Source organism: Pristiophorus japonicus, unplaced genomic scaffold (assembly GCF_044704955.1).
Source record: "Pristiophorus japonicus isolate sPriJap1 unplaced genomic scaffold, sPriJap1.hap1 HAP1_SCAFFOLD_45, whole genome shotgun sequence".
Taxonomy (NCBI): Eukaryota; Metazoa; Chordata; class Chondrichthyes; family Pristiophoridae; genus Pristiophorus; species Pristiophorus japonicus.
In genome coordinates this window covers 3,553,054-3,577,825 of record NW_027254352.1, presented here as the reverse complement: position 1 = coordinate 3,577,825, position 24,772 = coordinate 3,553,054, and the positions used below count along the sequence as shown (strand labels likewise).

Genomic DNA, 24,772 nt, shown 5'->3' with positions numbered 1-24,772 from the left:
TCCACTGAAATCTATTTCATTCTGTCCTTTTCTCGGGATTTTTCACTCTCGGTGCCGGGTGAACATTTCATTTAGTGTTTTTGTCCTGAACTGCAGTCTTTTGCCCATCTCCAGGCGACAGAACCGTTCTGGCTGTCTGTTCCTACTTTTGAGCATTTACGGGAACAGGCCTCCGGTTCATCGTTTATCAGCAAACCAAGAAACAGAAATAAACAGAAAGATGTGCCTCTCCACCCCGTCGGCAAGTAGCAATGACTGTTATTCCAAATAATTCCCAACCCTTGTGATTCTGTGTGGATTTGTTTCATTATAAAGATTTGATTTTCAACGTGATTAAAAACCGAATAAAAATTATGAAAAACACTGGAATGGCCCGTACGGGGATCGAACCCGCGACCTTGGCGTTATTAGCACCACGCTCTAACCAACTGAGCTAACCGGCCACAAGTTGTGTTAACGTTGCGTGAAAGCTCACTCTGCGGGGATTGTGTTTCCAACTCACACTGGATGACAGATTTACTGCATAAACATTGAACGCATCACATCGCTTAAACATTGTTCACTGTTCATCTACAACACTGCGCAGAGTGTAAATAGAACGTAACAGAACGTAACAGCTTAATCTAAAAACAATTCATGTTGAAAATTATTATCACGCAACCGCTGAACAGCCCACTGTCCCGATATAAAATCAGCCACTACCCTTAGAATGAAGGGAACGCGAAATAACCAAAAATTGCTGAAACACGGGATTGAGCCATGAACCATCTGGATCTTCAGTCAAACGCCTTCCCAACTGAACTATTTCGGTCTGACAGTAAACGAAGCAAAGTTTTCTCACACCTTTTTGAAAGAAAACCTGACCCCGGAAGGAATTGCCCCACCCACTCTGTCCTCGTTTCGGGGCAATGGGTCCAAAACACATCTCAGAGCTCAGGTTGTGTCAATGTAAAGTATAATGATACCGAAAATCTTAATGCTCATGTTCCGTTATCAGTGCCCACGATCCAGGCAATGGTCTTGTACACGTTGCTAAGTTCAAAATGTGTATTTTTTCGCACTGGCAATGAATTAACTGATATCTGTGCTGTGATCAACTAGGTTACTTAGGGTGATGTCGTGCAAGAACGTAATGGAAGCCTAATTATAACGGTGATTGTTCTCACACTGCAGTTAAATGTTGGCAAATTTACAGTGTCAATCAGCAATTCAATTCCACATGTTGATTTAATGTTCTGCTGAAGTGTTCATAAAGAAACAAAGCTTGCACAACAGGCTCGATCTCACCGTCTTGAAGACACAGTGAAATATACTGGAGAGTTTATAACTGTTTGAGACTTAACAATACTGATGTTGAATATCGGTTAGATCAATCACTCCATGAATTCACTGCTGGGAAATTCAGAGCTTGTAAATTGCCTGTGAACGCTAAACATAGACACACAGTGAGCCAATGTGCAATATAGGAGGGGCCCAGGCCAAATGAATGCTCGGGATAAGTTATCAGTGGCCATGGCCCAGGCATTCACTGATTCCAGTCTTGCAGACGTTGCTAAGTTTAAAATGCTGAATATTTCCACACTGGCAATGCATTGACAGATGGTAAGCTAGAGTGATGTGCCGCAAAAATGTACACGGAAGGCTAAAGTTAGCCATGATTGGCAACATTTACGGTGTCAATCAGCACCAGTTGAGCGAGAGCGAGATCTCCTCATTTACTGCTGACTTTGAAACGGAAGGCACAGAAGTGTGTGCTGTATCACTACAACGAATGATGCGCTGCTGATGGTTGGGGCAGCAAGAGTGCAGTGAGCTGTGAATTTGTTCAGGAACAGCCTTGCAGGTCAAACGGCCGAAAATACAATGTTCCCTGACCGGGAATCGAACCCGGGCCGCAGGGGTGAAAGCGCCGAAACCTAACCACTAAACCACCAGGGAAGCTGCTACACATTTGCTTGCCAACAAGCAGACCAACACAGTCTTTCCTGCTTGCTCCTTCCAAAGTCTCACCACTTTCGCGCCAGGTAAAACTGTTCGGAGCAAATGGCATTTTTTGTGGAGAACACCAAAGATATGTCCGCGCATCCGCAGCATCACGTGCGGGTAGGCATCCACTGAAATCTATTTCATTCTGTCCTTTTCTCGGGATTTTTCACTCTCGGTGCCGGGTGAACATTTCATTTAGTGTTTTTGTCCTGAACTGCAGTCTTTTGCCCATCTCCAGGCGACAGAACCGTTCTGGCTGTCTGTTCCTACTTTTGAGCATTTACGGGAACAGGCCTCCGGTTCATCGTTTATCAGCAAACCAAGAAACAGAAATAAACAGAAAGATGTGCCTCTCCACCCCGTCGGCAAGTAGCAATGACTGTTATTCCAAATAATTCCCAACCCTTGTGATTCTGTGTGGATTTGTTCCATTATAAAGATTTGATTTTCAACGTGACCAAAAACCGAATAAAAATTATGAAAAACACTGGCATGGCCCGTACGGGGATCGAACCCGCGACCTTGGCGTTATTAGCACCACGCTCTAACCAACTGAGCTACCCGGCCACAAGTTGTGTTAACGTTGCGTGAAAGCTCACTCTGCGGGGATTGTGTTTCCAACTCACACTGGATGACAGATTTACTGCATAAACATTGAACGCATCACATCGCTTAAACATTGTTCACTGTTCATCTACAACACTGCGCAGAGTGTAAATAGAACGTAACAGAACGTAACAGCTTAATCTAAAAACAATTCATGTTGAAAATTATTATCACGCAACCGCTGAACAGCCCACTGTCCCGATATAAAATCAGCCACTACCCTTAGAATGAAGGGAACGCGAAATAACCAAAAATTGCTGAAACACGGGATTGAGCCATGAACCATCTGGATCTTCAATCAAACGCCTTCCCAACTGAACTATTTCGGTCTGACAGTGAACGAAGCAAAGTTTTCTCACACCTTTTTGAAAGAAAACCTGACCCCGGAAGGAATTGCCCCACCCACTCTGTCCTCGTTTCGGGGCAATGGGTCCAAAACACATCTCAGAGCTCAGGTTGTGTCAATGTAAAGTATAATGATACCGAAAATCTTAATGCTCATGTTCCGTTATCAGTGCCCACGATCCAGGCAATGGTCTTGTACACGTTGCTAAGTTCAAAATGTGTATTTTTTCGCACTGGCAATGAATTAACTGATATCTGTGCTGTGATCAACTAGGTTACTTAGGGTGATGTCGTGCAAGAACGTAATGGAAGCCTAATTATAACGGTGATTGTTCTCACACTGCAGTTAAATGTTGGCAAATTTACAGTGTCAATCAGCAATTCAATTCCACATGTTGATTTAATGTTCTGCTGAAGTGTTCATAAAGAAACAAAGCTTGCACAACAGGCTCGATCTCACCGTCTTGAAGACACAGTGAAATATACTGGAGAGTTTATAACTGTTTGAGACTTTACAATACTGATGTTGAATATCGGTTAGATCAATCACTCCATGAATTCACTGCTGGGAAATTCAGAGCTTGTAAATTGCCTGTGAACGCTAAACATAGACACACAGTGAGCCAATGTGCAATATAGGAGGGGCCCAGGCCAAATGAATGCTCGGGATAAGTTATCAGTGGCCATGGCCCAGGCATTCACTGATTCCAGTCTTGCAGACGTTGCTAAGTTTAAAATGCTGAATATTTCCACACTGGCAATGCATTGACAGATGGTAAGCTAGAGTGATGTGCCGCAAAAATGTACACGGAAGGCTAAAGTTAGCCATGATTGGCAACATTTACGGTGTCAATCAGCACCAGTTGAGCGAGAGCGAGATCTCCTCATTTACTGCTGACTTTGAAACGGAAGGCACAGAAGTGTGTGCTGTATCACTACAACGAATGATGCGCTGCTGATGGTTGGGGCAGCAAGACTGCAGTGAGCTGTGAATTTGTTCAGGAACAGCCTTGCAGGTCAAACGGCCGAAAATACAATGTTCCCTGACCGGGAATCGAACCCGGGCCGCAGCGGTGAAAGCGCCGAAACCTAACCACTAAACCACCAGTGAAGCTGCTACACATTTGCTTGCCAACAAGCAGACCAACACAGTCTTTCCTGCTTGCTCCTTCCAAAGTCTCACCACTTTCGCGCCAGGTAAAACTGTTCGGAGCAAATGGCATTTTTTGTGGAGAACACCAAAGATATGTCCGCGCATCCGCAGCATCACGTGCGGGTAGGCATCCACTGAAATCTATTTCATTCTGTCCTTTTCTCGGGATTTTTCACTCTCGGTGCCGGGTGAACATTTCATTTAGTGTTTTTGTCCTGAACTGCAGTCTTTTGCCCATCTCCAGGCGACAGAACCGTTCTGGCTGTCTGTTCCTACTTTTGAGCATTTACGGGAACAGGCCTCCGGTTCATCGTTTATCAGCAAACCAAGAAACAGAAATAAACAGAAAGATGTGCCTCTCCACCCCGTCGGCAAGTAGCAATGACTGTTATTCCAAATAATTCCCAACCCTTGTGATTCTGTGTGGATTTGTTTCATTATAAAGATTTGATTTTCAACGTGATTAAAAACCGAATAAAAATTATGAAAAACACTGGAATGGCCCGTACGGGGATCGAACCCGCGACCTTGGCGTTATTAGCACCACGCTCTAACCAACTGAGCTAACCGGCCACAAGTTGTGTTAACGTTGCGTGAAAGCTCACTCTGCGGGGATTGTGTTTCCAACTCACACTGGATGACAGATTTACTGCATAAACATTGAACGCATTACATCGCTTAAACATTGTTCACTGTTCATCTACAACACTGCGCAGAGTGTAAATAGAACGTAACAGAACGTAACAGCTTAATCTAAAAACAATTCATGTTGAAAATTATTATCACGCAACCGCTGAACAGCCCACTGTCCCGATATAAAATCAGCCACTACCCTTAGAATGAAGGGAACGCGAAATAACCAAAAATTGCTGAAACACGGGATTGAGCCATGAACCATCTGGATCTTCAGTCAAACGCCTTCCCAACTGAACTATTTCGGTCTGACAGTAAACGAAGCAAAGTTTTCTCACACCTTTTTGAAAGAAAACCTGACCCCGGAAGGAATTGCCCCACCCACTCTGTCCTCGTTTCGGGGCAATGGGTCCAAAACACATCTCAGAGCTCAGGTTGTGTCAATGTAAAGTATAATGATACCGAAAATCTTAATGCTCATGTTCCGTTATCAGTGCCCACGATCCAGGCAATGGTCTTGTACACGTTGCTAAGTTCAAAATGTGTATTTTTTCGCACTGGCAATGAATTAACTGATATCTGTGCTGTGATCAACTAGGTTACTTAGGGTGATGTCGTGCAAGAACGTAATGGAAGCCTAATTATAACGGTGATTGTTCTCACACTGCAGTTAAATGTTGGCAAATTTACAGTGTCAATCAGCAATTCAATTCCACATGTTGATTTAATGTTCTGCTGAAGTGTTCATAAAGAAACAAAGCTTGCACAACAGGCTCGATCTCACCGTCTTGAAGACACAGTGAAATATACTGGAGAGTTTATAACTGTTTGAGACTTAACAATACTGATGTTGAATATCGGTTAGATCAATCACTCCATGAATTCACTGCTGGGAAATTCAGAGCTTGTAAATTGCCTGTGAACGCTAAACATAGACACACAGTGAGCCAATGTGCAATATAGGAGGGGCCCAGGCCAAATGAATGCTCGGGATAAGTTATCAGTGGCCATGGCCCAGGCATTCACTGATTCCAGTCTTGCAGACGTTGCTAAGTTTAAAATGCTGAATATTTCCACACTGGCAATGCATTGACAGATGGTAAGCTAGAGTGATGTGCCGCAAAAATGTACACGGAAGGCTAAAGTTAGCCATGATTGGCAACATTTACGGTGTCAATCAGCACCAGTTGAGCGAGAGCGAGATCTCCTCATTTACTGCTGACTTTGAAACGGAAGGCACAGAAGTGTGTGCTGTATCACTACAACGAATGATGCGCTGCTGATGGTTGGGGCAGCAAGAGTGCAGTGAGCTGTGAATTTGTTCAGGAACAGCCTTGCAGGTCAAACCGCCGAAAATACAATGTTCCCTGACCGGGAATCGAACCCGGGCCGCAGCGGTGAAAGCGCCGAAACCTAACCACTAAACCACCAGGGAAGCTGCTACACATTTGCTTGCCAACAAGCAGACCAACACAGTCTTTCCTGCTTGCTCCTTCCAAAGTCTCACCACTTTCGCGCCAGGTAAAACTGTTCGGAGCAAATGGCATTTTTTGTGGAGAACACCAAAGATATGTCCGCGCATCCGCAGCATCACGTGCGGGTAGGCATCCACTGAAATCTATTTCATTCTGTCCTTTTCTCGGGATTTTTCACTCTCGGTGCCGGGTGAACATTTCATTTAGTGTTTTTGTCCTGAACTGCAGTCTTTTGCCCATCTCCAGGCGACAGAACCATTCTGGCTGTCTGTTCCTACTTTTGAGCATTTACGGGAACAGGCCTCCGGTTCATCGTTTATCAGCAAACCAAGAAACAGAAATAAACAGAAAGATGTGCCTCTCCACCCCGTCGGCAAGTAGCAATGACTGTTATTCCAAATAATTCCCAACCCTTGTGATTCTGTGTGGATTTGTTTCATTATAAAGATTTGATTTTCAACGTGATTAAAAACCGAATAAAAATTATGAAAAACACTGGAATGGCCCGTACGGGGATCGAACCCGCGACCTTGGCGTTATTAGCACCACGCTCTAACCAACTGAGCTAACCGGCCACAAGTTGTGTTAACGTTGCGTGAAAGCTCACTCTGCGGGGATTGTGTTTCCAACTCACACTGGATGACAGATTTACTGCATAAACATTGAACGCATCACATCGCTTAAACATTGTTCACTGTTCATCTACAACACTGCGCAGAGTGTAAATAGAACGTAACAGAACGTAACAGCTTAATCTAAAAACAATTCATGTTGAAAATTATTATCACGCAACCGCTGAACAGCCCACTGTCCCGATATAAAATCAGCCACTACCCTTAGAATGAAGGGAACGCGAAATAACCAAAAATTGCTGAAACACGGGATTGAGCCATGAACCATCTGGATCTTCAGTCAAACGCCTTCCCAACTGAACTATTTCGGTCTGACAGTAAACGAAGCAAAGTTTTCTCACACCTTTTTGAAAGAAAACCTGACCCCGGAAGGAATTGCCCCACCCACTCTGTCCTCGTTTCGGGGCAATGGGTCCAAAACACATCTCAGAGCTCAGGTTGTGTCAATGTAAAGTATAATGATACCGAAAATCTTAATGCTCATGTTCCGTTATCAGTGCCCACGATCCAGGCAATGGTCTTGTACACGTTGCTAAGTTCAAAATGTGTATTTTTTCGCACTGGCAATGAATTAACTGATATCTGTGCTGTGATCAACTAGGTTACTTAGGGTGATGTCGTGCAAGAACGTAATGGAAGCCTAATTATAACGGTGATTGTTCTCACACTGCAGTTAAATGTTGGCAAATTTACAGTGTCAATCAGCAATTCAATTCCACATGTTGATTTAATGTTCTGCTGAAGTGTTCATAAAGAAACAAAGCTTGCACAACAGGCTCGATCTCACCGTCTTGAAGACACAGTGAAATATACTGGAGAGTTTATAACTGTTTGAGACTTTACAATACTGATGTTGAATATCGGTTAGATCAATCACTCCATGAATTCACTGCTGGGAAATTCAGAGCTTGTAAATTGCCTGTGAACGCTAAACATAGACACACAGTGAGCCAATGTGCAATATAGGAGGGGCCCAGGCCAAATGAATGCTCGGGATAAGTTATCAGTGGCCATGGCCCAGGCATTCACTGATTCCAGTCTTGCAGACGTTGCTAAGTTTAAAATGCTGAATATTTCCACACTGGCAATGCATTGACAGATGGTAAGCTAGAGTGATGTGCCGCAAAAATGTACACGGAAGGCTAAAGTTAGCCATGATTGGCAACATTTACGGTGTCAATCAGCACCAGTTGAGCGAGAGCGAGATCTCCTCATTTACTGCTGACTTTGAAACGGAAGGCACAGAAGTGTGTGCTGTATCACTACAACGAATGATGCGCTGATGATGGTTGGGGCAGCAAGAGTGCAGTGAGCTGTGAATTTGTTCAGGAACAGCCTTGCAGGTCAAACCGCCGAAAATACAATGTTCCCTGATCGGGAATCGAACCCGGGCCGCAGCGGTGAAAGCGCCGAAACCTAACCACTAAACCACCAGGGAAGCTGCTACACATTTGCTTGCCAACAAGCAGACCAACACAGTCTTTCCTGCTTGCTCCTTCCAAAGTCTCACCAATTTCGCGCCAGGTAAAACTGTTCGGAGCAAATGGCATTTTTTGTGGAGAACACCAAAGATATGTCCGCGCATCCGCAGCATCACGTGCGGGTAGGCATCCACTGAAATCTATTTCATTCTGTCCTTTTCTCGGGATTTTTCACTCTCGGTGCCGGGTGAACATTTCATTTAGTGTTTTTGTCCTGAACTGTAGTCTTTTGCCCATCTCCAGGCGACAGAACCGTTCTGGCTGTCTGTTCCTACTTTTGAGCATTTACGGGAACAGGCCTCCGGTTCATCGTTTATCAGCAAACCAAGAAACAGAAATAAACAGAAAGATGTGCCTCTCCACCCCGTCGGCAAGTAGCAATGACTGTTATTCCAAATAATTCCCAACCCTTGTGATTCTGTGTGGATTTGTTTCATTATAAAGATTTGATTTTCAACGTGATTAAAAACCGAATAAAAATTATGAAAAACACTGGAATGGCCCGTACGGGGATCGAACCCGCGACCTTGGCGTTATTAGCACCACGCTCTAACCAACTGAGCTAACCGGCCACAAGTTGTGTTAACGTTGCGTGAAAGCTCACTCTGCGGGGATTGTGTTTCCAACTCACACTGGATGACAGATTTACTGCATAAACATTGAACGCATCACATCGCTTAAACATTGTTCACTGTTCATCTACAACACTGCGCAGAGTGTAAATAGAACGTAACAGAACGTAACAGCTTAATCTAAAAACAATTCATGTTGAAAATTATTATCACGCAACCGCTGAACAGCCCACTGTCCCGATATAAAATCAGCCACTACCCTTAGAATGAAGGGAACGCGAAATAACCAAAAATTGCTGAAACACGGGATTGAGCCATGAACCATCTGGATCTTCAGTCAAACGCCTTCGCAACTGAACTATTTCGGTCTGACAGTAAACGAAGCAAAGTTTTCTCACACCTTTTTGAAAGAAAACCTGACCCCGGAAGGAATTGCCCCACCCACTCTGTCCTCGTTTCGGGGCAATGGGTCCAAAACACATCTCAGAGCTCAGGTTGTGTCAATGTAAAGTATAATGATACCGAAAATCTTAATGCTCATGTTCCGTTATCAGTGCCCACGATCCAGGCAATGGTCTTGTACACGTTGCTAAGTTCAAAATGTGTATTTTTTCGCACTGGCAATGAATTAACTGATATCTGTGCTGTGATCAACTAGGTTACTTAGGGTGATGTCGTGCAAGAACGTAATGGAAGCCTAATTATAACGGTGATTGTTCTCACACTGCAGTTAAATGTTGGCAAATTTACAGTGTCAATCAGCAATTCAATTCCACATGTTGATTTAATGTTCTGCTGAAGTGTTCATAAAGAAACAAAGCTTGCACAACAGGCTCGATCTCACCGTCTTGAAGACACAGTGAAATATACTGGAGAGTTTATAACTGTTTGAGACTTAACAATACTGATGTTGAATATCGGTTAGATCAATCACTCCATGAATTCACTGCTGGGAAATTCAGAGCTTGTAAATTGCCTGTGAACGCTAAACATAGACACACAGTGAGCCAATGTGCAATATAGGAGGGGCCCAGGCCAAATGAATGCTCGGGATAAGTTATCAGTGGCCATGGCCCAGGCATTCACTGATTCCAGTCTTGCAGACGTTGCTAAGTTTAAAATGCTGAATATTTCCACACTGGCAATGCATTGACAGATGGTAAGCTAGAGTGATGTGCCGCAAAAATGTACACGGAAGGCTAAAGTTAGCCATGATTGGCAACATTTACGGTGTCAATCAGCACCAGTTGAGCGAGAGCGAGATCTCCTCATTTACTGCTGACTTTGAAACGGAAGGCACAGAAGTGTGTGCTGTATCACTACAACGAATGATGCGCTGCTGATGGTTGGGGCAGCAAGACTGCAGTGAGCTGTGAATTTGTTCAGGAACAGCCTTGCAGGTCAAACGGCCGAAAATACAATGTTCCCTGACCGGGAATCGAACCCGGGCCGCAGCGGTGAAAGCGCCGAAACCTAACCACTAAACCACCAGGGAAGCTGCTACACATTTGCTTGCCAACTGGCAGACCAACACAGTCTTTCCTGCTTGCTCCTTCCAAAGTCTCACCACTTTCGCGCCAGGTAAAACTGTTCGGAGCAAATGGCATTTTTTGTGGAGAACACCAAAGATATGTCCGCGCATCCGCAGCATCACGTGCGGGTAGGCATCCACTGAAATCTATTTCATTCTGTCCTTTTCTCGGGATTTTTCACTCTCGGTGCCGGGTGAACATTTCATTTAGTGTTTTTGTCCTGAACTGCAGTCTTTTGCCCATCTCCAGGCGACAGAACCGTTCTGGCTGTCTGTTCCTACTTTTGAGCATTTACGGGAACAGGCCTCCGGTTCATCGTTTATCAGCAAACCAAGAAACAGAAATAAACAGAAAGATGTGCCTCTCCACCCCGTCGGCAAGTAGCAATGACTGTTATTCCAAATAATTCCCAACCCTTGTGATTCTGTGTGGATTTGTTTCATTATAAAGATTTGATTTTCAACGTGATTAAAAACCGAATAAAAATTATGAAAAACACTGGAATGGCCCGTACGGGGATCGAACCCGCGACCTTGGCGTTATTAGCACCACGCTCTAACCAACTGAGCTAACCGGCCACAAGTTGTGTTAACGTTGCGTGAAAGCTCACTCTGCGGGGATTGTGTTTCCAACTCACACTGGATGACAGATTTACTGCATAAACATTGAACGCATCACATCGCTTAAACATTGTTCACTGTTCATCTACAACACTGCGCAGAGTGTAAATAGAACGTAACAGAACGTAACAGCTTAATCTAAAAACAATTCATGTTGAAAATTATTATCACGCAACCGCTGAACAGCCCACTGTCCCGATATAAAATCAGCCACTACCCTTAGAATGAAGGGAACGCGAAATAACCAAAAATTGCTGAAACACGGGATTGAGCCATGAACCATCTGGATCTTCAGTCAAACGCCTTCCCAACTGAACTATTTCGGTCTGACAGTAAACGAAGCAAAGTTTTCTCACACCTTTTTGAAAGAAAACCTGACCCCGGAAGGAATTGCCCCACCCACTCTGTCCTCGTTTCGGGGCAATGGGTCCAAAACACATCTCAGAGCTCAGGTTGTGTCAATGTAAAGTATAATGATACCGAAAATCTTAATGCTCATGTTCCGTTATCAGTGCCCACGATCCAGGCAATGGTCTTGTACACGTTGCTAAGTTCAAAATGTGTATTTTTTCGCACTGGCAATGAATTAACTGATATCTGTGCTGTGATCAACTAGGTTACTTAGGGTGATGTCGTGCAAGAACGTAATGGAAGCCTAATTATAACGGTGATTGTTCTCACACTGCAGTTAAATGTTGGCAAATTTACAGTGTCAATCAGCAATTCAATTCCACATGTTGATTTAATGTTCTGCTGAAGTGTTCATAAAGAAACAAAGCTTGCACAACAGGCTCGATCTCACCGTCTTGAAGACACAGTGAAATATACTGGAGAGTTTATAACTGTTTGAGACTTAACAATACTGATGTTGAATATCGGTTAGATCAATCACTCCATGAATTCACTGCTGGGAAATTCAGAGCTTGTAAATTGCCTGTGAACGCTAAACATAGACACACAGTGAGCCAATGTGCAATATCGGAGGGGCCCAGGCCAAATGAATGCTCGGGATAAGTTATCAGTGGCCATGGCCCAGGCATTCACTGATTCCAGTCTTGCAGACGTTGCTAAGTTTAAAATGCTGAATATTTCCACACTGGCAATGCATTGACAGATGGTAAGCTAGAGTGATGTGCCGCAAAAATGTACACGGAAGGCTAAAGTTAGCCATGATTGGCAACATTTACGGTGTCAATCAGCACCAGTTGAGCGAGAGCGAGATCTCCTCATTTACTGCTGACTTTGAAACGGAAGGCACAGAAGTGTGTGCTGTATCACTACAAGGAATGATGCGCTGCTGATGGTTGGGGCAGCAAGAGTGCAGGGAGCTGTGAATTTGTTCAGGAACAGCCTTGCAGGTCAAACGGCCGAAAATACAATGTTCCCTGACCGGGAATCGAACCCGGGCCGCAGCGGTTCAAGCGCCGAAACCTAAAAACTGAACCACCAGGGAAGCTGCTACACATTTGCTTGCCAACAAGCAGACCAACACAGTCTTTCCTGCTTGCTCCTTCCAAAGTCTCACCACTTTCGCGCCAGGTAAAACTGTTCGGAGCAAATGGCATTTTTTGTGGAGAACACCAAAGATATGTCCGCGCATCCGCAGCATCACGTGCGGGTAGGCATCCACTGAAATCTATTTCATTCTGTCCTTTTCTCGGGATTTTTCACTCTCGGTGCCGGGTGAACATTTCATTTAGTGTTTTTGTCCTGAACTGCAGTCTTTTGCCCATCTCCAGGCGACAGAACCGTTCTGGCTGTCTGTTCCTACTTTTGAGCATTTACGGGAACAGGCCTCCGGTTCATCGTTTATCAGCAAACCAAGAAACAGAAATAAACAGAAAGATGTGCCTCTCCACCCCGTCGGCAAGTAGCAATGACTGTTATTCCAAATAATTCCCAACCCTTGTGATTCTGTGTGGATTTGTTTCATTATAAAGATTTGATTTTCAACGTGATTAAAAACCGAATAAAAATTATGAAAAACACTGGAATGGCCCGTACGGGGATCGAACCCGCGACCTTGGCGTTATTAGCACCACGCTCTAACCAACTGAGCTAACCGGCCACAAGTTGTGTTAACGTTGCGTGAAAGCTCACTCTGCGGGGATTGTGTTTCCAACTCACACTGGATGACAGATTTACTGCATAAACATTGAACGCATCACATCGCTTAAACATTGTTCACTGTTCATCTACAACACTGCGCAGAGTGTAAATAGAACGTAACAGAACGTAACAGCTTAATCTAAAAACAATTCATGTTGAAAATTATTATCACGCAACCGCTGAACAGCCCACTGTCCCGATATAAAATCAGCCACTACCCTTAGAATGAAGGGAACGCGAAATAACCAAAAATTGCTGAAACACGGGATTGAGCCATGAACCATCTGGATCTTCAGTCAAACGCCTTCCCAACTGAACTATTTCGGTCTGACAGTAAACGAAGCAAAGTTTTCTCACACCTTTTTGAAAGAAAACCTGACCCCGGAAGGAATTGCCCCACCCACTCTGTCCTCGTTTCGGGGCAATGGGTCCAAAACACATCTCAGAGCTCAGGTTGTGTCAATGTAAAGTATAATGATACCGAAAATCTTAATGCTCATGTTCCGTTATCAGTGCCCACGATCCAGGCAATGGTCTTGTACACGTTGCTAAGTTCAAAATGTGTATTTTTTCGCACTGGCAATGAATTAACTGATATCTGTGCTGTGATCAACTAGGTTACTTAGGGTGATGTCGTGCAAGAACGTAATGGAAGCCTAATTATAACGGTGATTGTTCTCACACTGCAGTTAAATGTTGGCAAATTTACAGTGTCAATCAGCAATTCAATTCCACATGTTGATTTAATGTTCTGCTGAAGTGTTCATAAAGAAACAAAGCTTGCACAACAGGCTCGATCTCACCGTCTTGAAGACACAGTGAAATATACTGGAGAGTTTATAACTGTTTGAGACTTAACAATACTGATGTTGAATATCGGTTAGATCAATCACTCCATGAATTCACTGCTGGGAAATTCAGAGCTTGTAAATTGCCTGTGAACGCTAAACATAGACACACAGTGAGCCAATGTGCAATATAGGAGGGGCCCAGGCCAAATGAATGCTCGGGATAAGTTATCAGTGGCCATGGCCCAGGCATTCACTGATTCCAGTCTTGCAGACGTTGCTAAGTTTAAAATGCTGAATATTTCCACACTGGCAATGCATTGACAGATGGTAAGCTAGAGTGATGTGCCGCAAAAATGTACACGGAAGGCTAAAGTTAGCCATGATTGGCAACATTTACGGTGTCAATCAGCACAAGTTGAGCGAGAGCGAGATCTCCTCATTTACTGCTGACTTTGAAACGGAAGGCACAGAAGTGTGTGCTGTATCACTACAAGGAATGATGCGCTGCTGATGGTTGGGGCAGCAAGAGTGCAGGGAGCTGTGAATTTGTTCAGGAACAGCCTTGCAGGTCAAACGGCCGAAAATACAATGTTCCCTGACCGGGAATCGAACCCGGGCCGCAGCGGTTCAAGCGCCGAAACCTAAAAACTGAACCACCAGGGAAGCTGCTACACATTTGCTTGCCAACAAGCAGACCAACACAGTCTTTCCTGCTTGCTCCTTCCAAAGTCTCACCACTTTCGCGCCAGGTAAAACTGTTCGGAGCAAATGGCATTTTTTGTGGAGAACACCAAAGATATGTCCGCGCATCCGCAGCATCACGTGCGGGTAGGCATCCACTGAAATCTATTTCATTCTGTCCTTTTCTCGGGATTTTTCACTCTCGGTGCCGGGTGAACATTTCATTTAGTGTTTTTGTCCTGAACTGCAGTCTTTTGCCCATCTCCAGGCGACAGAACCGTTCTGGCTGTCTGTTCCTACTTTTGAGCATTTACGGGAACAGGCCTCCGGTTCATCGTTTATCAGCAAACCAAGAAACAGAAATAAACAGAAAGATGTGCCTCTCCACCCCGTCGGCAAGTAGCAATGACTGTTATTCCAAATAATTCCCAACCCTTGTGATTCTGTGTGGATTTGTTTCATTATAAAGATTTGATTTTCAACGTGATTAAAAACCGAATAAAAATTATGAAAAACACTGGAATGGCCCGTACGGGGATCGAACCCGCGACCTTGGCGTTATTAGCACCACGCTCTAACCAACTGAGCTAACCGGCCACAAGTTGTGTTAACGTTGCGTGAAAGCTCACTCTGCGGGGATTGTGTTTCCAACTCACACTGGATGACAGATTTACTGCATAAACATTGAACGCATCACATCGCTTAAACATTGTTCACTGTTCATCTACAACACTGCGCAGAGTGTAAATAGAACGTAACAGAACGTAACAGCTTAATCTAAAAACAATTCATGTTGAAAATTATTATCACGCAACCGCTGAACAGCCCACTGTCCCGATATAAAATCAGCCACTACCCTTAGAATGAAGGGAACGCGAAATAACCAAAAATTGCTGAAACACGGGATTGAGCCATGAACCATCTGGATCTTCAGTCAAACGCCTTCCCAACTGAACTATTTCGGTCTCACAGTAAACGAAGCAAAGTTTTCTCACACCTTTTTGAAAGAAAACCTGACCCCGGAAGGAATTGCCCCACCCACTCTGTCCTCGTTTCGGGGCAATGGGTCCAAAACACATCTCAGAGCTCAGGTTGTGTCAATGTAAAGTATAATGATACCGAAAATCTTAATGCTCATGTTCCGTTATCAGTGCCCACGATCCAGGCAATGGTCTTGTACACGTTGCTAAGTTCAAAATGTGTATTTTTTCGCACTGGCAATGAATTAACTGATATCTGTGCTGTGATCAACTAGGTTACTTAGGGTGATGTCGTGCAAGAACGTAATGGAAGCCTAATTATAACGGTGATTGTTCTCACACTGCAGTTAAATGTTGGCAAATTTACAGTGTCAATCAGCAATTCAATTCCACATGTTGATTTAATGTTCTGCTGAAGTGTTCATAAAGAAACAAAGCTTGCACAACAGGCTCGATCTCACCGTCTTGAAGACACAGTGAAATATACTGGAGAGTTTATAACTGTTTGAGACTTAACAATACTGATGTTGAATATCGGTTAGATCAATCACTCCATGAATTCACTGCTGGGAAATTCAGAGCTTGTAAATTGCCTGTGAACGCTAAACATAGACACACAGTGAGCCAATGTGCAATATAGGAGGGGCCCAGGCCAAATGAATGCTCGGGATAAGTTATCAGTGGCCATGGCCCAGGCATTCACTGATTCCAGTCTTGCAGACGTTGCTAAGTTTAAAATGCTGAATATTTCCACACTGGCAATGCATTGACAGATGGTAAGCTAGAGTGATGTGCCGCAAAAATGTACACGGAAGGCTAAAGTTAGCCATGATTGGCAACATTTACGGTGTCAATCAGCACCAGTTGAGCGAGAGCGAGATCTCCTCATTTACTGCTGACTTTGAAACGGAAGGCACAGAAGTGTGTGCTGTATCACTACAACGAATGATGCGCTGCTGATGGTTGGGGCAGCAAGAGTGCAGTGAGCTGTGAATTTGTTCAGGAACAGCCTTGCAGGTCAAACGGCCGAAAATACAATGTTCCCTGACCGGGAATCGAACCCGGGCCGCAGCGGTGAAAGCGCCGAAACCTAACCACTAAACCACCAGGGAAGCTGCTACACATTTGCTTGCCAACAAGCAGACCAACACAGTCTTTCCTGCTTGCTCCTTCCAAAGTCTCACCACTTTCGCGCCAGGTAAAACTGTTCGGAGCAAATGGCATTTTTTGTGGAGAACACCAAAGATATGTCCGCGCATCCGCAGCATCACGTGCGGGTAGGCATCCACTGAAATCTATTTCATTCTGTCCTTTTCTCGGGATTTTTCACTCTCGGTGCCGGGTGAACATTTCATTTAGTGTTTTTGTCCTGAACTGCAGTCTTTTGCCCATCTCCAGGCGACAGAACCGTTCTGGCTGTCTGTTCCTACTTTTGAGCATTTACGGGAACAGGCCTCCGGTTCATCGTTTATCAGCAAACCAAGAAACAGAAATAAACAGAAAGATGTGCCTCTCCACCCCGTCGGCAAGTAGCAATGACTGTTATTCCAAATAATTCCCAACCCTTGTGATTCTGTGTGGATTTGTTCCATTATAAAGATTTGATTTTCAACGTGACCAAAAACCGAATAAAAATTATGAAAAACACTGGCATGGCCCGTACGGGGATCGAACCCGCGACCTTGGCGTTATTAGCACCACGCTCTAACCAACTGAGCTACCCGGCCACAAGTTGTGTTAACGTTGCGTGAAAGCTCACTCTGCGGGGATTGTGTTTCCAACTCACACTGGATGACAGATTTACTGCATAAACATTGAACGCATCACATCGCTTAAACATTGTTCACTGTTCATCTACAACACTGCGCAGAGTGTAAATAGAACGTAACAGAACGTAACAGCTTAATCTAAAAACAATTCATGTTGAAAATTATTATCACGCAACCGCTGAACAGCCCACTGTCCCGATATAAAATCAGCCACTACCCTTAGAATGAAGGGAACGCGAAATAACCAAAAATTGCTGAAACACGGGATTGAGCCATGAACCATCTGGATCTTCAATCAAACGCCTTCCCAACTGAACTATTTCGGTCTGACAGTGAACGAAGCAAAGTTTTCTCACACCTTTTTGAAAGAAAACCTGACCCCGGAAGGAATTGCCCCACCCACTCTGTCCTCGTTTCGGGGCAATGGGTCCAAAACACATCTCAGAGCTCAGGTTGTGTCAATGTAAAGTATAATGATACCGAAAATCTTAATGCTCATGTTCCGTTATCAGTGCCCACGATCCAGGCAATGGTCTTGTACACGTTGCTAAGTTCAAAATGTGTATTTTTTCGCACTGGCAATGAATTAACTGATATCTGTGCTGTGATCAACTAGGTTACTTAGAGGGATGTCGTGCAAGAACGTAATGGAAGCCTAATTATAACGGTGATTGTTCTCACACTGCAGTTAAATGTTGGCAAATTTACAGTGTCAATCAGCAATTCAATTCCACATGTTGATTTAATGTTCTGCTGAAGTGTTCATAAAGAAACAAAGCTTGCACAACAGGCTCGATCTCACCATCTTGAAGACACAGTGAAATATACTGGAGAGTTTATAACTGTTTGAGACTTAACAATACTGATGTTGAATATCGGTTAGATCAATCACTCCATGAATTCACTGCTGGGAAATTCAGAGCTTGTAAATTGCCTGTGAACGCTAAACATAGACACACAGTGAGCCAATGTGCAATATAGGAGGGGCCCAGGCCAAATGAATGCTCGGGATAAGTTATCAGTGGCCATGGCCCAGGCATTCACTGATTCCAGTCTTGCAGACGTTGCTAAGTTTAAAATGCTGAATATTTCCACACTGGCAATGCATTGACAGATGGTAAGCTAGAGTGATGTGCCGCAAAAATGTACACGGAAGGCTAAAGTTAGCCATGATTGGCAACATTTACGGTGTCAATCAGCACCAGTTGAGCGAGAGCGAGATCTCCTCATTTACTGCTGACTTTGAAACGGAGGGCACAGAAGTGTGTGCTGTATCACTACAACGAATGATGCGCTGCTGATGGTTGGGGCAGCAAGACTGCAGTGAGCTGTGAATTTGTTCAGGAACAGCCTTGCAGGTCAAACGGCCGAAATTACAATGTTCCCTGACCGGGAATCGAACCCGGGCCGCAGCGGTGAAAGCGCCGAAACCTAACCACTAAACCACCAGGGAAGCTGCTACACATTTGCTTGCCAACAAGCAGACCAACACAGTCTTTCCTGCTTGCTCGTTCCAAAGTCTCACCACTTTCGCGCCAGGTAAAACTGTTCGGAGCAAATGGCATTTTTTGTGGAGAACACCAAAGATATGTCCGCGCATCCGCAGCATCACGTGCGGGTAGGCATCCACTGAAATCTATTTCATTCTGTCCTTTTCTCGGGATTTTTCACTCTCGGTGCCGGGTGAACATTTCATTTAGTGTTTTTGTCCTGAACTGCAGTCTTTTGCCCATCTCCAGGCGACAGAACCGTTCTGGCTGTCTGTTCCTACTTTTGAGCATTTACGGGAACAGGCCTCCGGTTCATCGTTTATCAGCAAACCAAGAAACAGAAATAAACAGAAAGATGTGCCTCTCCACCCCGTCGGCAAGTAGCAATGACTGTTATTCCAAATAATTCCCAACCCTTGTGATTCTGTGTGGATTTGTTCCATTATAAAGATTTGATTTTCAACGTGACCAAAAACCGAATAAAAATTATGAAAAACACTGGCATGGCCCGTACGGGGATCGAACCCGCGACCTTGGCGTTATTAGCACCACGCTCTAACCAACTGAGCTACCCGGCCACAAGTTGTGTTAACGTTGCGTGAAAGCTCACTCTGCGGGGATTGTGTTTCCAACTCACACTGGATGACAGATTTACTGCATAAACATTGAACGCATCACATCGCTTAAACATTGTTCACTGTTCATCTACAACACTGCGCAGAGTGTAAATAGAACGTAACAGAACGTAACAGCTTAATCTAAAAACAATTCATGTTGAAAATTATTATCACGCAACCGCTGAACAGCCCACTGTCCCGATATAAAATCAGCCACTACCCTTAGAATGAAGGGAACGCGAAATAACCAAAAATTGCTGAAACACGGGATTGAGCCATGAACCATCTGGATCTTCAATCAAACGCCTTCCCTACTGAACTATTTCGGTCTGACAGTGAACGAAGCAAAGTTTTCTCACACCTTTTTGAAAGAAAACCTGACCCCGGAAGGAATTGCCCCACCCACTCTGTCCTCGTTTCGGGGCAATGGGTCCAAAACACATCTCAGAGCTCAGGTTGTGTCAATGTAAAGTATAATGATACCGAAAATCTTAATGCTCATGTTCCGTTATCAGTGCCCACGATCCAGGCAATGGTCTTGTACACGTTGCTAAGTTCAAAATGTGTATTTTTTCGCACTGGCAATGAATTAACTGATATCTGTGCTGTGATCAACTAGGTTACTTAGGGTGATGTCGTGCAAGAACGTAATGGAAGCCTAATTATAACGGTGATTGTTCTCACACTGCAGTTAAATGTTGGCAAATTTACAGTGTCAATCAGCAATTCAATTCCACATGTTGATTTAATGTTCTGCTGAAGTGTTCATAAAGAAACAAAGCTTGCACAACAGGCTCGATCTCACCGTCTTGAAGACACAGTGAAATATACTGGAGAGTTTATAACTGTTTGAGACTTAACAATACTGATGTTGAATATCGGTTAGATCAATCACTCCATGAATTCACTGCTGGGAAATTCAGAGCTTGTAAATTGCCTGTGAACGCTAAACATAGACACACAGTGAGCCAATGTGCAATATAGGAGGGGCCCAGGCCAAATGAATGCTCGGGATAAGTTATCAGTGGCCATGGCCCAGGCATTCACTGATTCCAGTCTTGCAGACGTTGCTAAGTTTAAAATGCTGAATATTTCCACACTGGCAATGCATTGACAGATGGTAAGCTAGAGTGATGTGCCGCAAAAATGTACACGGAAGGCTAAAGTTAGCCATGATTGGCAACATTTACGGTGTCAATCAGCACCAGTTGAGCGAGAGCGAGATCTCCTCATTTACTGCTGACTTTGAAACGGAAGGCACAGAAGTGTGTGCTGTATCACTACAACGAATGATGCGCTGCTGATGGTTGGGGCAGCAAGAGTGCAGTGAGCTGTGAATTTGTTCAGGAACAGCCTTGCAGGTCAAACGGCCGAAAATACAATGTTCCCTGACCAGGAATCGAACCCGGGCCGCAGCAGTGAAAGCGCCGAAACCTAACCACTAAACCACCAGGGAAGCTGCTACACATTTGCTTGCCAACAAGCAGACCAACACAGTCTTTCCTGCTTGCTCCTTCCAAAGTCTCACCACTTTCGCGCCAGGTAAAACTGTTCGTAGCAAATGGCATTTTTTGTGGAGAACACCAAAGATATGTCCGCGCATCCGCAGCATCACGTGCGGGTAGGCATCCACTGAAATCTATTTCATTCTGTCCTTTTCTCGGGATTTTTCACTCTCGGTGCCGGGTGAACATTTCATTTAGTGTTTTTGTCCTGAACTGCAGTCTTTTGCCCATCTCCAGGCGACAGAACCGTTCTGGCTGTCTGTTCCTACTTTTGAGCATTTACGGGAACAGGCCTCCGGTTCATCGTTTATCAGCAAACCAAGAAACAGAAATAAACAGAAAGATGTGCCTCTCCACCCCGTCGGCAAGTAGCAATGACTGTTATTCCAAATAATTCCCAACCCTTGTGATTCTGTGTGGATTTGTTTCATTATAAAGATTTGATTTTCAACGTGACTAAAAACCGAATAAAAATTATGAAAAACACTGGAATGGCCCGTACGGGGATCGAACCCGCGACCTTGGCGTTATTAGCACCACGCTCTAACCAACTGAGCTAACCGGCCACAAGTTGTGTTAACGTTGCGTGAAAGCTCACTCTGCGGGGATTGTGTTTCCAACTCACACTGGATGACAGATTTACTGCATAAACATTGAACGCATCACATCGCTTAAACATTGTTCACTGTTCATCTACAACACTGCGCAGAGTCTAAATAGAACGTAACAGAACGTAACAGCTTAATCTAAAAACAATTCATGTTGAAAATTATTATCACGCAACCGCTGAACAGCCCACTGTCCCGATATAAAATCAGCCACTACCCTTAGAATGAAGGGAACGCGAAATAACCAAAAATTGCTGAAACACGGGATTGAGCCATGAACCATCTGGATCTTCAGTCAAACGCCTTCCCAACTGAACTATTTCGGTCTGACAGTGAACGAAGCAAAGTTTTCTCACACCTTTTGGAAAGAAAACCTGACCCCGGAAGGAATTGCCCCACCCACTCTGTCCTCGTTTCGGGGCAATGGGTCCAAAGCACATCTCAGAGCTCAGGTTGTGTCAATGTAAAGTATAATGATACCGAAAATCTTAATGCTCATGTTCCGTTATCAGTGCCCACGATCCAGGCAATGGTCTTGTACACGTTGCTAAGTTCAAAATGTGTATTTTTTCGCACTGGCAATGAATTAACTGATATCTGTGCTGTGATCAACTAGGTTACTTAGGGTGATGTCGTGCAAGAACGTAATGGAAGCCTAATTATAACGGTGATTGTTGTCACACTGCAGTTAAATGTTGGCAAATTTACAGTGTCAATCAGCAATTCAATTCCACATGTTGATTTAATGTTCTGCTGAAGTGTTCATAAAGAAACAAAGCTTGCACAACAGGCTCGATCTCACCGTCTTGAAGACACAGTGAAATATACTGGAGAGTTTATAACTGTTTGAGACTTAACAATACTGATGTTGAATATCGGTTAGATCAATCACTCCATGAATTCACTGCTGGGAAATTCAGAGCTTGTAAATTGCCTGTGAACGCTAAACATAGACACACAGTGAGCCAATGTGCAATATAGCAGGGGCCCAGGCCAAATGAATGCTCGGGATAAATTATCAGTGGCCATGGCCCAGGCATTCACTGATTCCAGTCTTGCAGACGTTGCTAAGTTTAAAATGCTGAATATTTCCACACTGGCAATGCATTGACAGATGGTAAGCTAGAGTGATGTGCCGCAAAAATGTACACGGAAGGCTAAAGTTAGCCATGATTGGCAACATTTACGTTGTCAATCAGCACCAGTTGAGCGAGAGCGAGATCTCCTCATTTACTGCTGACTTTGAAACGGAAGGCACAGAAGTGTGTGCTGTATCACTACAACGAATGATGCGCTGCTGATGGTTGGGGCAGCAAGAGTGCAGTGAGCTGTGAATTTGTTCAGGAACAGCCTTGCAGGTCAAACGGCCGAAAATACAATGTTCCCTGACCGGGAATCGAACCCGGGCCACAGCGGTGAAAGCGCCAAAACCTAACCACTAAACCACCAGGGAAGCTGCTACACATTTGCTTGCCAACAAGCAGACCAACACAGTCTCTCCTGCTTGCTCCTTCCAAAGTCTCACCACTTTCGCGCCAGGTAAAACTGTTCGGAGCAAATGGCATTTTTTGTGGAGAACACCAAAGATATGTCCGCGCATCCGCAGCATCACGTGCGGGTAGGCATCCACTGAAATCTATTTCATTCTGTCCTTTTCTCGGGATTTTTCACTCTCGGTGCCGGGTGAACATTTCATTTAGTGTTTTTGTCCTGAACTGCAGTCTTTTGCCCATCTCCAGGCGACAGAACCGTTCTGGCTGTCTGTTCCTACTTTTGAGCATTTACGGGAACAGGCCTCCGGTTCATCGTTTATCAGCAAACCAAGAAACAGAAATAAACAGAAAGATGTGCCTCTCCACCCCGTCGGCAAGTAGCAATGACTGTTATTCCAAATAATTCCCAACCCTTGTGATTCTGTGTGGATTTGTTTCATTATAAAGATTTGATTTTCAACGTGATTAAAAACCGAATAAAAATTATGAAAAACACTGGAATGGCCCGTACGGGGATCGAACCCGCGACCTTGGCGTTATTAGCACCACGCTCTAACCAACTGAGCTAACCGGCCACAAGTTGTGTTAACGTTGCGTGAAAGCTCACTCTGCGGGGATTGTGTTTCCAACTCACACTGGATGACAGATTTACTGCATAAACATTGAACGCATCACATCGCTTAAACATTGTTCACTGTTCATCTACAACACTGCGCAGAGTCTAAATAGAACGTAACAGAACGTAACAGCTTAATCTAAAAACAATTCATGTTGGAAATTATTATCACGCAACCGCTGAACAGCCCACTGTCCCGATATAAAATCAGCCACTACCCTTAGAATGAAGGGAACGCGAAATAACCAAAAATTGCTGAAACACGGGATTGAGCCATGAACCATCTGGATCTTCAGTCAAACGCCTTCCCAACTGAACTATTTCGGTCTGACAGTAAACGAAGCAAAGTTTTCTCACACCTTTTTGAAAGAAAACCTGACCCCGGAAGGAATTGCCCCACCCACTCTGTCCTCGTTTCGGGGCAATGGGTCCAAAACACATCTCAGAGCTCAGGTTGTGTCAATGTAAAGTATAATGATACCGAAAATCTTAATGCTCATGTTCCGTTATCAGTGCCCACGATCCAGGCAATGGTCTTGTACACGTTGCTAAGTTCAAAATGTGTATTTTTTCGCACTGGCAATGAATTAACTGATATCTGTGCTGTGATCAACTAGGTTACTTAGGGTGATGTCGTGCAAGAACGTAATGGAAGCCTAATTATAACGGTGATTGTTGTCACACTGCAGTTAAATGTTGGCAAATTTACAGTGTCAATCAGCAATTCAATTCCACATGATGATTTAATGTTCTGCTGAAGTGTTCATAAAGAAACAAAGCTTGCACAACAGGCTCGATCTCACCGTCTTGAAGACACAGTGAAATATACTGGAGAGTTTATAACTGTTTGAGACTTAACAATACTGATGTTGAATATCGGTTAGATCAATCACTCCATGAATTCACTGCTGGGAAATTCAGAGCTTGTAAATTGCCTGTGAACGCTAAACATAGACACACAGTGAGCCAATGTGCAATATAGGAGGGGCCCAGGCCAAATGAATGCTCGGGATAAGTTATCAGTGGCCATGGCCCAGGCATTCACTGATTCCAGTCTTGCAGACGTTGCTAAGTTTAA

At 44.2% G+C, this 24,772-nt stretch overlaps 17 non-coding genes across 17 annotated transcripts; all 17 read right to left on the bottom strand.

The window, feature by feature from the left end:
* Positions 1-369: 369 nt before the first annotated feature.
* trnai-aau (transfer RNA isoleucine (anticodon AAU)) lies at positions 370-443 on the bottom strand. The gene has a single exon. It is a non-coding gene; the product is annotated as a tRNA-Ile (tRNA).
* A 2,036-nt stretch (positions 444-2,479) lies between these two features.
* trnai-aau (transfer RNA isoleucine (anticodon AAU)) lies at positions 2,480-2,553 on the bottom strand. The gene has a single exon. It is a non-coding gene; the product is annotated as a tRNA-Ile (tRNA).
* A 2,036-nt stretch (positions 2,554-4,589) lies between these two features.
* trnai-aau (transfer RNA isoleucine (anticodon AAU)) lies at positions 4,590-4,663 on the bottom strand. Its single transcript has one exon. It is a non-coding gene; the product is annotated as a tRNA-Ile (tRNA).
* Positions 4,664-6,086: 1,423 nt separating this feature from the next.
* trnae-uuc (transfer RNA glutamic acid (anticodon UUC)) lies at positions 6,087-6,158 on the bottom strand. Its single transcript has one exon. It is a non-coding gene; the product is annotated as a tRNA-Glu (tRNA).
* Positions 6,159-6,699: 541 nt separating this feature from the next.
* On the bottom strand, positions 6,700-6,773 carry trnai-aau (transfer RNA isoleucine (anticodon AAU)). The gene has a single exon. It is a non-coding gene; the product is annotated as a tRNA-Ile (tRNA).
* Positions 6,774-8,809: 2,036 nt separating this feature from the next.
* Positions 8,810-8,883, bottom strand: trnai-aau (transfer RNA isoleucine (anticodon AAU)). The gene has a single exon. It is a non-coding gene; the product is annotated as a tRNA-Ile (tRNA).
* A 1,423-nt stretch (positions 8,884-10,306) lies between these two features.
* trnae-uuc (transfer RNA glutamic acid (anticodon UUC)) lies at positions 10,307-10,378 on the bottom strand. Its single transcript has one exon. It is a non-coding gene; the product is annotated as a tRNA-Glu (tRNA).
* A 541-nt stretch (positions 10,379-10,919) lies between these two features.
* Positions 10,920-10,993, bottom strand: trnai-aau (transfer RNA isoleucine (anticodon AAU)). The gene has a single exon. It is a non-coding gene; the product is annotated as a tRNA-Ile (tRNA).
* Positions 10,994-13,029: 2,036 nt separating this feature from the next.
* On the bottom strand, positions 13,030-13,103 carry trnai-aau (transfer RNA isoleucine (anticodon AAU)). Its single transcript has one exon. It is a non-coding gene; the product is annotated as a tRNA-Ile (tRNA).
* Positions 13,104-15,139: 2,036 nt separating this feature from the next.
* trnai-aau (transfer RNA isoleucine (anticodon AAU)) lies at positions 15,140-15,213 on the bottom strand. Its single transcript has one exon. It is a non-coding gene; the product is annotated as a tRNA-Ile (tRNA).
* Positions 15,214-16,636: 1,423 nt separating this feature from the next.
* Positions 16,637-16,708, bottom strand: trnae-uuc (transfer RNA glutamic acid (anticodon UUC)). Its single transcript has one exon. It is a non-coding gene; the product is annotated as a tRNA-Glu (tRNA).
* Positions 16,709-17,249: 541 nt separating this feature from the next.
* trnai-aau (transfer RNA isoleucine (anticodon AAU)) lies at positions 17,250-17,323 on the bottom strand. The gene has a single exon. It is a non-coding gene; the product is annotated as a tRNA-Ile (tRNA).
* Positions 17,324-18,746: 1,423 nt separating this feature from the next.
* Positions 18,747-18,818, bottom strand: trnae-uuc (transfer RNA glutamic acid (anticodon UUC)). The gene has a single exon. It is a non-coding gene; the product is annotated as a tRNA-Glu (tRNA).
* A 541-nt stretch (positions 18,819-19,359) lies between these two features.
* On the bottom strand, positions 19,360-19,433 carry trnai-aau (transfer RNA isoleucine (anticodon AAU)). Its single transcript has one exon. It is a non-coding gene; the product is annotated as a tRNA-Ile (tRNA).
* A 2,036-nt stretch (positions 19,434-21,469) lies between these two features.
* On the bottom strand, positions 21,470-21,543 carry trnai-aau (transfer RNA isoleucine (anticodon AAU)). The gene has a single exon. It is a non-coding gene; the product is annotated as a tRNA-Ile (tRNA).
* Positions 21,544-22,966: 1,423 nt separating this feature from the next.
* trnae-uuc (transfer RNA glutamic acid (anticodon UUC)) lies at positions 22,967-23,038 on the bottom strand. The gene has a single exon. It is a non-coding gene; the product is annotated as a tRNA-Glu (tRNA).
* Positions 23,039-23,579: 541 nt separating this feature from the next.
* trnai-aau (transfer RNA isoleucine (anticodon AAU)) lies at positions 23,580-23,653 on the bottom strand. Its single transcript has one exon. It is a non-coding gene; the product is annotated as a tRNA-Ile (tRNA).
* Positions 23,654-24,772: the final 1,119 nt, after the last annotated feature.